Genomic DNA, 14,079 nt, shown 5'->3' on the forward strand with positions numbered 1-14,079 from the left:
CTTACCCTCCAATATGAGGTTCCTCATTGCCTTGGATCCAAGGAAACAGTTCCTGTGGAGACCTCCTTTTCCCTCTCATCTTCCTCTGGGAAGCACTTATGGAGCCCCCTTCTTGGGTTGGAGTTTCTCCTCCACCTTCGAATCCTAGAAACAGAAGTCAGTTCCTTTGAAGTTAATCCAAACTTCAAGTGAACCAACTACTGGGACCAACATCAAGAAACTAGAGACTTTGAAAATCATGTCTCTTCAAAAGGATTTTTTTTTTCCTGAAGATTGGCACCTGAGCTAACATCTGTTGCCAATCTTCTTTTTTTCCTCTTCTTTTCCCCAAAGTCCTCCAGTTCATAGTTGTATATTCTAGTTGGGAGTGCCTCTGGTTGTGGCATGTGGGACACCGCCTCAGCGTGGCCTGATGAGCAGTGTCATGTCCGCGCCCAGGATCCAAACCGGCAACACCCTAGGCCGCCGAAGCTGAGCGAGTTAACTTAACCACTCGGCCCCGGGGCTGGCCCCCACAAAGGAATTTTAATCTCATTTGTTAGCATTTTAAAAACTGATGCTACTTAAAGGACTGTACTTATGCTCAAAGTAACATTCAATAGAAATGTAGTTCTCTGAATAGTGTTTATAAATATTATTTTTATATAAATTTTTAAATTAGATTATTTTAGTTTGTTTTTCTTTATAATAGTATAGATATGTTTTATTTAATATGTGCCGTTTATCATAGCATACAATTCCAAGTGGATTCTATAGAATTCTTTAGAGGGTCCCAAGCAAGATTGAGCTCTGGTGTGTATGGTGGTAACCAGTTTAGTAACACACAGTTTTTTGGCTTTCTCTCCTTTCCTGTACCATTCTCTTGTTTTCTGGGATTATCTTCCAAATAAGTCACTGTTCCGCCACACACCCGCCTTGGTGAGCAGTGCAGGTTAGGTTCCCAAGAGACAGAAGAAAAGACCTGGAGACAGCGATCGAGACATATGGATTTACTGGGAGTTACTTACAGAGAAGGTCCAGTGGCGGCCAGCTGGACAGCAACGTGCACCTGCTACCACCCCCTGAGAGTAGCTGGCTTAAGTAGGCAGAGGAACAAAGGCTGCATGCTTGCCAAGGGAGACTTTCCCTGTATGACCTGCATTCCAAGGACCAGAGCCCCTCCCCACCACCAGAGGGCCTCTGTGTTCCCTCAGACAGTGAGGGTCTTGGCGCTAACTCTCCCACGAGAAAGCAGCTGGGTTGGCAAGCCCAGGACAGTTATCATTGTGAGTGCTGGCACATAGCCCAGACAGGAGCCTCAAGGACGCATGGTTCTTAAAGGGGCATGCCAGCTAGTGCCTCTACAGTCACCGACATCTAAGAGTATGTCTCTGGCTCTGCTTTCAGGGCAAACAAATCTAAGACATTGGAATGTTCAGCCAGCCATACCATATAAAACTAGGCCCTCCAGGCTGACTTTCCCTTGCCTTCTACTACAAGGGTTGTAGCTGATGTGGACATTGCCATCAACAAATGAAGCTTAGTCACATCTCTCTGAACTTCAGTCTTTATTGTCTGGAAGAGAGCATGCAATGGGGACGATGTCATTCCCAGGTGGTGGATGCCTCTGGTTCATGAATTCTCTAGACCCCTCAGGCTGTCCCTTTTCCTGTATCAGTCATGTTAAATCAATAAGATTGACTGAGCTTCTCCTTCCTTATTTCACTGTTTCTCTGACACCACCCAGAAAATTACTGGAATCTTTGGTCTTAGGTGTCCCTCAATGGTGGTACAGTCTCAACCAGTGTCTGGCAGCAGGCTAGTAATGTGTGTTCAGCAGGCAAGTAGTGAGCAGCTGCATCAGGTAATTTTAGGGGCTGAAAGCCTGGAGTAGTTCTGCACTTAAGCCAACCCTGATATGTGTCAGACACCATCTCATGAGAGCCAGGTGCACCCCATCAATCTTGGGGTGTGAGTAAACTTAAGACAGAGCATAATACAGCACCGAATACCAAGCACGAACACAGACCTTTTTTTTAAATCTCCTGCAGCCTTGCAGGCCAAAATATGCTTTCTTGAACCGAGAGCTTCAGAACTGGAACAAGCGTCTCTGGGGCTCATGCTCACAGGCCCTTTGACTGGCAATAGGGTCGATCTCCCAGAGACATTCTTCAAGTCTAGTGATTCTTGGCTCTCTGTTCTTATTTAATAGAGAAACACCAAAAGATGGATTGGAAGCTTAGCCAGGGGGTGTTAGCTGGTGGCTTTGCTGTACAGGTGACTATAGACAGGAGCTTAGGTCTTACTCTGTAGACCCCCAAATATGAGCATCTGTAAGTTTTTTTTCCTCTTGGGCTAGTTTTTGTGTTGCTATAGCTGTATTTTTCAGGAGAGAGGGCCCCTTTGTCCTCCTGCAGAGTGTCAGCCTGGCTGCTGCTATCTAGGAGCTGAGTACGGGCAGGGGGCTAAGGCTCTCATGACTCAATATGGATAATTTAACTTTTTTTTTTTAAGATTTTATTTTTCCTTTTTCTCCCCAAAGCCCCCCAGTACATGGTTGTATATTCTTCGTTGTGGGTCCTTCTAGTTGTGGCATGTGGGACGCTGCCTCAGCGTGGTCTGACGAGCAGTGCCATGTCCGCGCCCAGGACTCAAACCAACGAAACACTGGGTCGCCTGCAGTGGAGCGCTTGAACCTAACCACTCGGCCACGGGGCCAGCCCCTGGAGAATTTAACTTTACCTCCCTATTTTACATTTTCTCTTACTTCCTGAAATATCCCCGAAGCTACAGATCTATTTCAGTTTTTCCAGCGAGAATCCCTATCTTCTTTTAGAATGGAAACGGTTTAGGTGCCCAGCTGTGCCATGTTGGGGTGGCATCTGGAGATCTACCTGCGCATTATATGAACTTCCAACTAATCTTGTTTTTAGTCCATGCCACATTCAAACTGACAGGTGCCTCCATTTCCGCAGCTGTTCCCGTCTTGCTTTTGGCTTTTCTGACTGCAGGTGCTAAATTTCCAACTTTCTCTGCCTTAAATCTCCTCTTGTCCACCTGCTTTTTTCCAAGTTGTATTCTAGCAGCAAACCACCATGTGAAAAGACTACATTTCTCAGCCTCTCTTGCATCTTGTTGTGGCAACATGACCAACTTCTGGCCAAAGACACAAAAGGGAAATGCTATGAGAGACATCTGGAATGGCCCCTGAAAGAGACGTGATTCAGCTGAGGGGTACATCCTTTTATCCTTCCTTTTTCCTACTGCCTGGAATGTGGACATGAGAGCTGCAATGACAACATTTATCTTGAACTCATGAGGAAGCAATCCATATACTGAGGATGGCAGAGCAGAAATATAGGAGCCTTGGTCCCTGGTGGCTGTGGAGTTGCCCTGGACTAACACCAGACTTTTTATGTGAGAGACATAAAATTCTATTCTATCAGTTACATGATGTTTTGGGGTAAATGCTGCTGAATCTAGTCTTAGCTGGTTCATCTTTTATCCTACCCCTTTAACCCAATCTCGGGTGGTGACAAAAGGCAGAGAGAACAATCAGAAGTTGCCAAAGGTGAGCAACCCAACCTTGCTCCTCAAAGCACTTGAAGAATGAGATTTCCATCTGCCAGCTCAGTGTCCTCTGTACAATTATACCAGTAAGTAGGACCAGAAGTAAATCTTGAATTGGGGGGGCTTGATGCTTTTACAATTTGCGGCATTGAGAAAAAGAATGCATATTATAAATACAAAATTAGATACTCTCTTAGGTGGGGCTCCCTAGAAGCCAAGGCTGACACAGGGCTTCTTGAGCAAGCGATTTATTGAGGGCAGGTTTGCAGGAAATGGTTGGGAAGTGAGGCGTGCCGGGCAGGGCCAGAGAAGCCGAGCAAAGGGTGGTTTCAAAAGATATCTAGCCTCCGCCCGACCTCCTGGAGAGCTCTGGAGTATGAACTGATGTGTTACGAGGCAAGGGCTCGTATGCCCCAGCATCAGTCAGTCATGGGGGTGGTTCAGCCTCCAAGGCATCTCCCAGCAAGGTGGCTTCCCTGAGCTCTGGGCAATCGGTCTGCTGCAGCTGGGTACAGATGTGAATCCTTAGGAGTCAACGGCGGCAGCAGCTGGGAGACGGGTGCACTGGCTTGCTGAAGGGCATCAGGGCAGAAGACCAACAGCTATTGCTACAGGTACAGAAGTAAAGAAGAGGAAATAGTCCCTTAAAATTTTTAAAAGTTGATAAATATTGTAACTATCACAAAATCCAGAAAAAATATATAATAGAGGTGCCTGGCATCTCTGTATAATACTATTTCTCCTATCTTATTTTACTCCATAGTCTTTGATCTCCTCATTGTATGACGGTGGTTTGTAATATTTCCTATAAGCAGCATAGAAAGACAATTTAGTCTAGCATGATTGATTGAAATTTGTTTTTTATTATTGATGGTCTGGAAAAGGTTTTTTTAACTTCATAATTCATGACTAGTAATATAATGTATATTATTAGAATTATTGTCAAATATGGTAAAGCCTCTATCAAATCTTTTCACATATAAGCTGTGAGATTTAAAGACTTCTCAGGTTTTCTCGGGCAGTGATGAATCTGAAATTTTATTTGAATTGGCCACACTCATTAACTAGTTTGTCCTCCATGTCCTGTAACAGTAGTGGTATAATGTTTTATGTTATCTTTATTGATGTCAGTATTTTGCATTAAATCAAGAGTAAATTAGGGGGTCGGCCCCACAGCCGAGTGGTTAAGTTCGCGTGCTCCGCTTCGGCGGCCCAGGGTTTCGCTGGTTTGGACCCTAGGCGCAGACATGGCACTGCTCATCGAGTCATGCTGAGGCCGCATCCCACGTGCCACAACTAGAGGGACCCACAACTAAAAATATACAACTATGTACCAGGGGGATTTGGGGACAAAAAGGAAAAATAAGATCTTTAGGAAAAAAAAGAGTAAATTAAACCTTCTCCCAATGAATGGCACGTCATCAGACTTCATCAAGATCAGGTGCATCAGGTCTGCTAGGACACAATATAGCACTTTGCAGTGCATATACGACGTATGACTTCACAGACAGACAGACTCACTGTGTATAGTACTGCTAAGTTTGTACACTACAAACACAGCAATTCTGAGAAAAATTCTGTTATGTACAATCTCCATCAAAAAATGGGGAAAGCTATGATACATTTATAATTGTGTACATTACATTCTTGAGTATACTGCTGACAGGGTAGAAATTCCTTTTTGACTAGGAGGATGAAAATAGACTCCTCACTCCTTAACAATTTTACATATCTGGCAATTGAAAGAATTTTCAGTAAACTGACTTTTTACCTCCTTCCATTTCAAACTTTGTTTCTTCTCCACTACCCACATACTCATGGTGCTGTGCAATGTGACCACTGGCCCTGTACCTTCATATGACAAGATGGCGGATGAGTTGGCACAGCAGGTAGTAGAAATATTCCTGGAAGCCATTTCTACACCTGGCTGGCTAGCAGTACTTACCTCTACACAGAAGAGACTGCAGTACACAGAAATATATTCCACTTAACCAAGTGCATGCTCGATTCCACTTCCAATTAACTGGATCTCAAAATTCCAGTGTGACATGACCAAGGGGAAGTGTATTAAAGGGAACATCAGAATGGACAGAGATAGCGATCTTAACCAAGTGGGAATGAAATAGCTTCTGCAAATTTTACTCAAACATGACAGTGCGAAACCATTTCTAGGCCCTTCTTGAGCCTTGGAAGGAGTCTGCGTAGGTGAGGGGCCCTGAAGCTTAAGTTCCATGAGCTTCACAGCATGTCTGCCTCTGGGTAGGACGGGCGTGAATAACATTTATCCGGGAGCACTTAGTTTATTTATGCTGTTGTAACCACAGCACCAGGAGAAACAACAGCCGCTATGCCCAAAACGTTCTTGTGTTGAATGAGACCACTGTGAGGTCTCATCCTCTTTGTTAGACCTACTTCCAAGTATTTTGTTGACCAAGACACATCCTTACCAAATGAGTCACGTCCACCTAACTCTGCTAAGTCAGTACAATTTATTTCCAACATATTAATACACAAGTAGTTTTCAAACATATATCTCCACATGATGCTTTAATCCTTAATTTCTAACCAGATACATTATACATACTTTTATACTTGGAAAAGTTCCATGTTTTATACACTTATTAATCTTATAAATTTCCTCAGAATAGATTTCTCTTTTGATCAATTCTACCCTTCACTGTAAGTTGAAAAAAAAAAGCGTCAGTGTAGTAGCAAAGGGAAGATGGACAGTTTCTCTGGTCTGAGTAGTGGAGGCTAAAAGTGGAATCTATCAGTATAATATTTTCACCTTACAGACCAATCGATATTTTTCATAATTTCTTATATGAAAAATATTTTTTTCATTTCAATAATATTTTCCAGATTGTTCTGTTAGCTTTCAAGGTTTCTTAACTTCCACAGGCTCAGTGGCCTGTCAGAATCATGGGTTGGTTAAGCTGACTCTCTACAGAGTCTCAATTCTACTCTTCACAAAATTAGTGATTTTGTGATTTACTAATAATTGCTGTTTCAGATACCAAGTCAACCAAAGTTAACTAACAAGCTCTTGCTAAGTTTCTATATTGATTTAAAAATATACAATAAAGCTAATGGAAATATTAGTACTCAAAAGTAAAAAAGGGACCTAAGCACTTTTTTGAAAGAATTTTAGAGTTTGAAACGAATCTCGGTTGAAGTATGTGGAGTTTGTTTATTTCACAGCCTTAGGTAATTGAAGATCAAATTCTCTTGGATTAGCAGCTATGATAGATGATCCTATTGTGCAATGTAGAAACTTAGGTTCAATATGATCTTTCATAAAACTTATTTAGCCATTAATTGAAAGCAGACAAATAGGATGGTCATGAATTGGCAATTTTGGTTTTTCTACTTATTTATTTAGCTTAGCTTGTTTTCTTAAACTTCACCTTCAATGTGTAATCCCTGGGCTAAAAATGCTCATTTATTTTTATGGACTTTATTATATTTATTGCAGACTGAATTTTTAAAATAAAAATATTTAGGGCCAGCCTGGTGGCGTAGTGGTTAAGTTTGCGTGCTCCGCTTCAGTGGCCTGGGGTTCACAAGTGTTGATCCTGGATGGGGACCTTCACACCGCTCATCAAGCCATGCTGTGGTGGTGTTCCACATACAAAATGGAGGAAGATTGGCAGAGATGTTACCTCAGGGCCAATCTTCCTCACCAAAAAAAAAATTTAGACAAGCCCACATCAATATAAAGATGACACAACTGCATCCTGTTTCCTTGTTCCCCCTCTTTTTTTCCTCTCTCTCCTTCATACACATTGCATTATTAGTTTCTTTTGATAGTTTCTCTAGTATTCTAAAATTATGTGGCATAGGGCACGTCTCTTTTAATGATAAGTGTAAATCATTTGACTTTTCAGTGTTAATAACTTTGACTTTAGGCCTTCTATTCCCATTTCAAATACAATTTTGGTTCACTTCCATTCAATAGTGTATACACTATTCCACAGTTGACTTTGTTCTGTGCTAAACTCTGGTATTGAATGTGATGGTCAAATCTGGGCTTTGAAGTTTTCAAAGCAACACGATAGATCCACATTACATGTCCTCTTGATTGCAGATGTCTGCGTGGTCATGTGTTCCTAGAGAAAGAAACTGACCTCTTGGCAACAACAACACTGGGGTAAAATTATAAACTAATTTTAGACAAGAAAAAAAATGAGAGCACCATTTGGCTGCAGACAATGAATAAAATATCTGCTTTTCTAAAATGGTAAGAGAAGTAACATTCTAGATTTTTAAAAATTGGCCAGCTACCATATTTGCCTGAAAAGAAAATATTTAATTAAATATCTCTTCTCTCATAATTTAGCTTGAATGGACTTTTCTCCTAAGCCAAATTAATTTATGACAAAGGAAGCTAATTTTAGTGAAATCAAAATTAGCTTATAATAATAATTAAATTTTTGTTAGTTGACATAAAATTTTTTTAGAGCAAATAGGACTATAAAATGCAGCTTTTGAGGAACCCTTTCATCTGATTCACATTTATCACTAAGAAAAGACATGAAATTTCAAAGAATGATCTCTTGAAAGGAAATGAACATTTTCAATTCTAATGTTATTGTAAGTATATATTAAGAATCTTCAATTTCTCTTGGGGCCGGCCTGGTGGTTCAGCGGTTAAGTTCGCACATTCCGCTTCGGCAGCCTGGGGTTTGCCAGTTCGGATCCCAGGTGTGGACGTGGCAACACCTATCAAGCCATGCTGTGGCAGGCATCCCACATATAAAGTGGAAGAAGATGGGCAAGGACATTAGCTCAGGGCCAGTCTTCCTCAGCAAAAAGAGGAGGATTTGCGGCAGATGTTAGCTCAGGGCTAATCTTCCTCAAAAAAAATAAAAATAAAATAATAATAATTTAAAAATACATAAATAAAAAAGAATCTTCAATTTCTCAAGGAAAATACTTGGGAAGCCTTTATGAAGAATTTGTCTAATTCTGTGTATGTATTTACCATGGATGTCTCTTTTTAGAGATACCTATTATTATAGCCTATAATGAGGTCTTTATTCAAAACAAGCCTCCTGCTTTGTTGATATGTAGTTATCTTGGGCTGCTGGTGTGCGGTAGATGTCATGGACTGAATTGTGTCCCCTCAAAATTCATAGGTTGAAGCTCTAACCCATAATGTGCCTATATTTGGAGACAGGGCCTGTAGGGAGGTAATTAAGGTTAAATGAGGTCATATGGGTGGGGCCCTGATCCAATAGGACTGGTGTCCTTATAAGAGGAAGAGACAGCAGACATCTCCCTACCCCCACCCTGTGCAAGCAGAGGAAAGGCTATGTGAGGACACAGTGAGAAAAGGGCTGGCTGCAAGCCAGTGGGAAGAGAGGCCTCATCAAACACCGGGGCTGACGGCAACTCGATCTTGGACTTCCAGCCTCCAGAACTATGAGAAAATAAATGTCTGTTTTTCAAGCTCCCTAGTGTCTGGTTGTTATGGCAGCCTGAGCAGACTAATGTAGTAGATATATGCACAACACAGACATAAAAAGACTGCACGTTCTATAAAATTCTGAGTCCACACATGGGCAAGGTCTGACGTGGTGCACAGCATCGTAGATGGCAGCACCAGCTTAACCTTGGGGAGCATCCAAATGTCACTTTTGAACAGAGGAGATATTTTCAGTTAAAACATTACACCTAAGGAATTTGATGGTGGCGATGCATTGGCATCATTCAGCTGGTCACTAAATTACAGATGCTAACGGTATTTCAAGAACTGCAGAAGAAGCTGGGGACTTGCAATTTCTGTTACGTTCTTTCAAAGCACTTTGTATGCCTGAACTGTTGTAAATGGAGAGATGCAGAGGAAAGGCTTCCCCTGGGTTAAGATATCCAAAGGACATGTGAAGGGACCAGAGTTCCCAGACTCTGGGAGCACGCTCTGCTGAGCTGACGGTGCCCAGGTGGACCGCTTAGGGGCTCCAGAGATCAGTGCACGGACGCCTGCTGCTTGAATTTGGCAGGTTCTTTTTCTTTTCTCTCCTGACTTGAAAGATAATTATTAAACTTAAGAATTAGGGTCATCCTTTCCCATTGATGTGTGTCAACATACATGTACACAGATGAACTGCCTCATCTGTGGTCATGAAGAGCTATTAATAAATAAAAAATGGCCTAAAAGTTAATAAACAAACATCTAGCAATTAGAGACATGATGGAAGATGAAACAGGAAGCAAACTAGAATTTTGCAATAAAAAGATTGTTAAAAAAAAAAAAAAACTGATGAGGAAAATACAACTACAGTGTTCCCAAAGGCCTTCTGCATAAAGTTCCTTTCCCCTTCTGTTTTACCACAAGGTGTGAGACCAAAATAAGGAATGCATCCATACAGGGAAAGATTGAGGGGAGAAAGAGAAGTCTGGAAGTACATGCACCAAAATGTTAATAGTTATTCTTCCATGTAAAAAAATGCAATAAAACGGATGAGAAGGGGCTGGCCTGGTGGCGTAGCGGTTAAGTTCATGCACTCGGCTTCAGCAGCCCAGGGTTTGCCAGTTAGGATCTTGGGCACCGACCTACACACCACTTGTCAAGCCATGCTGTGGCAGCATCTCACATAGAAGAATTAGAAGGACTTACAACTAGGATATACAACTATGTACTGGGGCTTTGGGGAATAAAAAAAGAAAAGGGAAGATTGGCAACAGATGTTAGCTCAGGGCCAAGCTTCCTCAACAAAAAAGGAATGAAGAGGCACTGGTGGAAACTTCTGGCTGACCTGAAAAGATAGGAAAGCCAAGTTAAGTCCTTCTTACTACTTAACATTTTAAAATATTTTCTGTTTGTTAATATGATACAAAATAAGCCTCTGACAACGGGTTAAATTGAAACTGGAGCAAAGCTAGAAGATTCAATGGCTGGAGAGAAGTGGTCAAGGGTAAAAGTTTCAGTTATGGAAGATGAATAAGTCCTGGAAATCTACTATACAGCATGTGCCTATAGTTGACAATATCAAACATTTGGTAAGAAAGCAGACCTTACGTTGAGTGTTCTTATCACACAAAAATAATAATAATAAAGAGGGCAGGAGGAAACTTTGGAGGTGATGGCTATGTTTATGGCAAGCTCTAAATGTATCAGTGAGGGCAGGTGAGCAATAAAAGTCCTCTCCATCTTCCTGAACCATAACCTTAGGAGAGAGATGTTCTCATGCTGCACAAACCGGGCTATGTCCTCACACTGTTGTAGTGTCCAAGCCCTAGGGCATCAGGGCAAAGGAGAGCCTCTCCTCTGAGAGAACCTCACTGTCCTCATTTCCAGGAATGGTTATGGTCAGCAGAGCAGTTAATCTCACAGCCAGAGGGAGGGAAGCCAAAGGGAGCCTCAAGTAACTGAGGACCGGGACATTCCGGATTTTAAAATAGCTGACTTCACCTCATGGGCCATCTGAAGAATCCTTCCAGAACTTGGAAACAAGTTGTAATAGAACCTTACCCAACAGAAGCAAGGTTCTGCCAGACATTTTTGCTCATTCCCTTTGTTTTGTTTTCCAGAGTTTCCTCCTCAGATTAAATTTTTTCCTCCCTAATCACTCACTCCCTGAATGGATTAATTCTCCTCTGGGTATAACCATTATGCATAGTAAATACAGAGAAAGGCACTTTTCCTTAGCTCATCCACTTTCCTTAGCACCACTGCTAGTCTCTTGGATGGCAGCATCTGCCTCCTCTCAACACGTTGAAGCACATTCATCAGCTGGCCCCTCACGCTCGCATTGCCCCTGTTTTGTTTAATGACTTTACCATCCACCCAGCTGCTGACACTAGGAACCTCAGTCATCTTTCCTCCTTTTCTCCATCGCGTCCCCCTCCCCCAAAAACATTCAGTCAGGCATCAGGTCTGGTCACTTCTGCCTATGGAATGTTTCTGCAATCCTGGGACTTCATAGGCATCTTTTAGTTTGTCTCAGACCAAAGTCTTTCTGTTTCCAATTCATCCTCCACATGCTCATCAATTATTCTTCCAGAACAAAAATCTGGCTTTATTTCTCCCGTGCTTAATAACAACCAATAGTTACCATTATCTGGATAAAGTTTTATTTCCTTGACAACGTGTACATAATTCCCCCACGTCCCTTCACCCGTAATCAGAATTCACCTTTCTGCCGACCTACTCTCTGGATGAAATCATTTTAGCAACTTTACGCCTTTTTCCTCCAGCATTTCTGCTTGTCCTGGCTCCACTCTTAATTTTCTTCATTTTATTTTTCATTCCATTCTTTTTCTGTGGTCTCAAAATATTTTTCTTCTTACTTAGGCCATGCTTTGCAAGTCTCTGTTGGGGATTTTATTTTATCCTAATTAAAAGAACATAAACCATATCAAATTCTGTTGTCTTATCAAAAAGAGTTCTGAATCGGAAGTCCAAAATAATATCCAGTATAGTCTTGGACAATTTGGCTAGTATTTCAGTCATGAATAATGTTGCTTTTCCAGGGTAAAGGATATCTTTGATCTACTCTTCCTATCAAAGCACTCATTGGTCATGAATTTCCTTTTCTGAAATTATTGTGTCAGGTGTGATGGCAGCTGGTTTTTAAGCAGCAAGAGAAGAGGTATCTTCATACTTTAAAACTAGTCTTCTAATGAAAACTACTTCTACTCCCTCAAAAAGGTAAGAAATTAACACTTAAATGCTAAATTCTGAGTATTATGTTAATTTCTTCAGATCCACCACCAACTAAAGGAAGGGAGGTATTCTAAATTTGTTTATGTTCCAGTAAAAATAATTGCAGGCTCCTTAGCAGCAGCACATAGATAGAGTTAGACAGCTGTATGAATATTATGTGTAGAAATGAAAGTAACAGTAGGAATTACTGAACTTACCAGTTTCCAGGAGGCCATATGTCCAACTTCATCAGCTTCCAGAAGGCATTCTTCTTGCCCCTCAACTCCCACAGGTAAAGGACTGAGGAGTCTAGGGAGAAGCATAACATTGAATGCATGGCATCTGTAGGTAGTTAGCATGGTTGAGTAGTTAATTGCTACTGTTACTCAATTAGCTTATTAGATTCAAGAAGAATAATCAGCCAACAAATATTTATTGATACAGAGGAAGGACTGTATCAAAATCACACCATGATAGGTGCTGGGGAACACAGTGGGAAAATAAAAGATTTTAAAGACTGGAGGGGAACATATACATTCAACAAATTATCACCATTTATTAAGTAAATTAATTCAAGGGTGCCAAGCACCATGAGCAAGAAATACAGGGTGCCAACAATGGAAACCCAACACATACACGCATGCATGTGTTTACATACATGAAACAGAGCTTGAAATGAATCTTTTCTCCACCTCGAGTGACAGCTTTGTTAATTCCTAACAAGCAATACAAACAGCTTCTATATAGAATTTATATGTACCTCTTTTCTGTTGTTGTTTATCACTGCCTGATAAGAAGCAAACATGGGTTCTTACTGATGTCAGCATGCAAAGTTGCTGCGGTAAATTTTTTCAAAATGAGTGATCGTTGTGGGTTCTGATGGGAACAGACAAGCTGTAGATGCATTTATGAATTTGGATGTCTGCTTACATAAGCAATAGAGCATGGTCGCTAAAAGCAGGCCACTGGAGCCAGACAGGCTTCTGTTCCATACTGGTTCCACTACTTCCCAGCAATGTCATCTTGGACTCTGTACCTTTAAAGTGAAGATAAATTACCACATTAACAACCTCATAGGTTGGTATGAGGATTACATGACTTAATACACGTAAAGCACTTGGCACATGTCAAGTGCCTGCCACAGAGTAAGTACTCGACAAACATCACCTCTTGGTTTTGCTCATACAGGGCCTTTATTTTTCACCAAACTAACTGAGCACAATGATATGGAATCTCATAGATACAAGTGGGATTTTTGTCAGACATAAACCAGAGTAATTCTGGGAAAAGTAGAAGGCAGCAGGAAAAGAGAAAGACCAAACATGAGATGGGAAGACTCCATAAAGGAAGCCATGGGCCTGAGTCTACAGGAGCTGAGTAGGGCTGTTGAGAACAGGACATTGGGGACATCTCTCATTCATAGGGTCAAAAGGAGTCGGAGCCAACATGACAGCACGTAACAACAAATACCAGAGTAAGTTTTAAGTATAGAAGGGGGTCCAGGAATTTAATACCACATTTGCTGTCTTTAGGTCTGAGTTTCAGTTAGGGTGTTAACGGAGAATGACAGTATGTTCAGATTTACATATGACATTTATTCTGGTTTGCTAGCACATACAGTAGTTAAAAACAGTAGTAGATATAGTGTTCATGTATATTAGCTTCCTTCAGACATTTTCAAAAAATACATTTGGCTTATTATATGAATAGATTGACCCATTTAACCTAGTTTTGACAGATTAAGGAAAAAGATGATACAATATGAAAAGCCGATGGAAGTTTTTAATATGTAGAACATTTCAGAATATACACCTCTTCAGTGCTATTAATAGGCAAATCATCAACAACAGTTTTTCAGACTTTGTGCTTCACTCTGGAGAAAA

The 14,079-nt window shown here is 41.2% G+C and overlaps 1 long non-coding RNA gene across 1 annotated transcript; it reads right to left on the reverse strand.

The window, feature by feature from the left end:
* Window positions 1-11,752: 11,752 nt before the first annotated feature.
* LOC139073628 (uncharacterized) lies at window positions 11,753-13,093 on the reverse strand. Its single transcript, XR_011522568.1, has 3 exons — window positions 12,957-13,093; window positions 12,415-12,505; window positions 11,753-11,885 (listed from the first exon to the last, which is right to left on the reverse strand). It is a non-coding gene; the product is annotated as an uncharacterized lncRNA (long non-coding RNA).
* Window positions 13,094-14,079: the final 986 nt, after the last annotated feature.

Source organism: Equus przewalskii, chromosome 9 (genome assembly GCF_037783145.1).
Source record: "Equus przewalskii isolate Varuska chromosome 9, EquPr2, whole genome shotgun sequence".
NCBI classification, from domain to species: domain Eukaryota; kingdom Metazoa; phylum Chordata; class Mammalia; order Perissodactyla; family Equidae; genus Equus; species Equus przewalskii.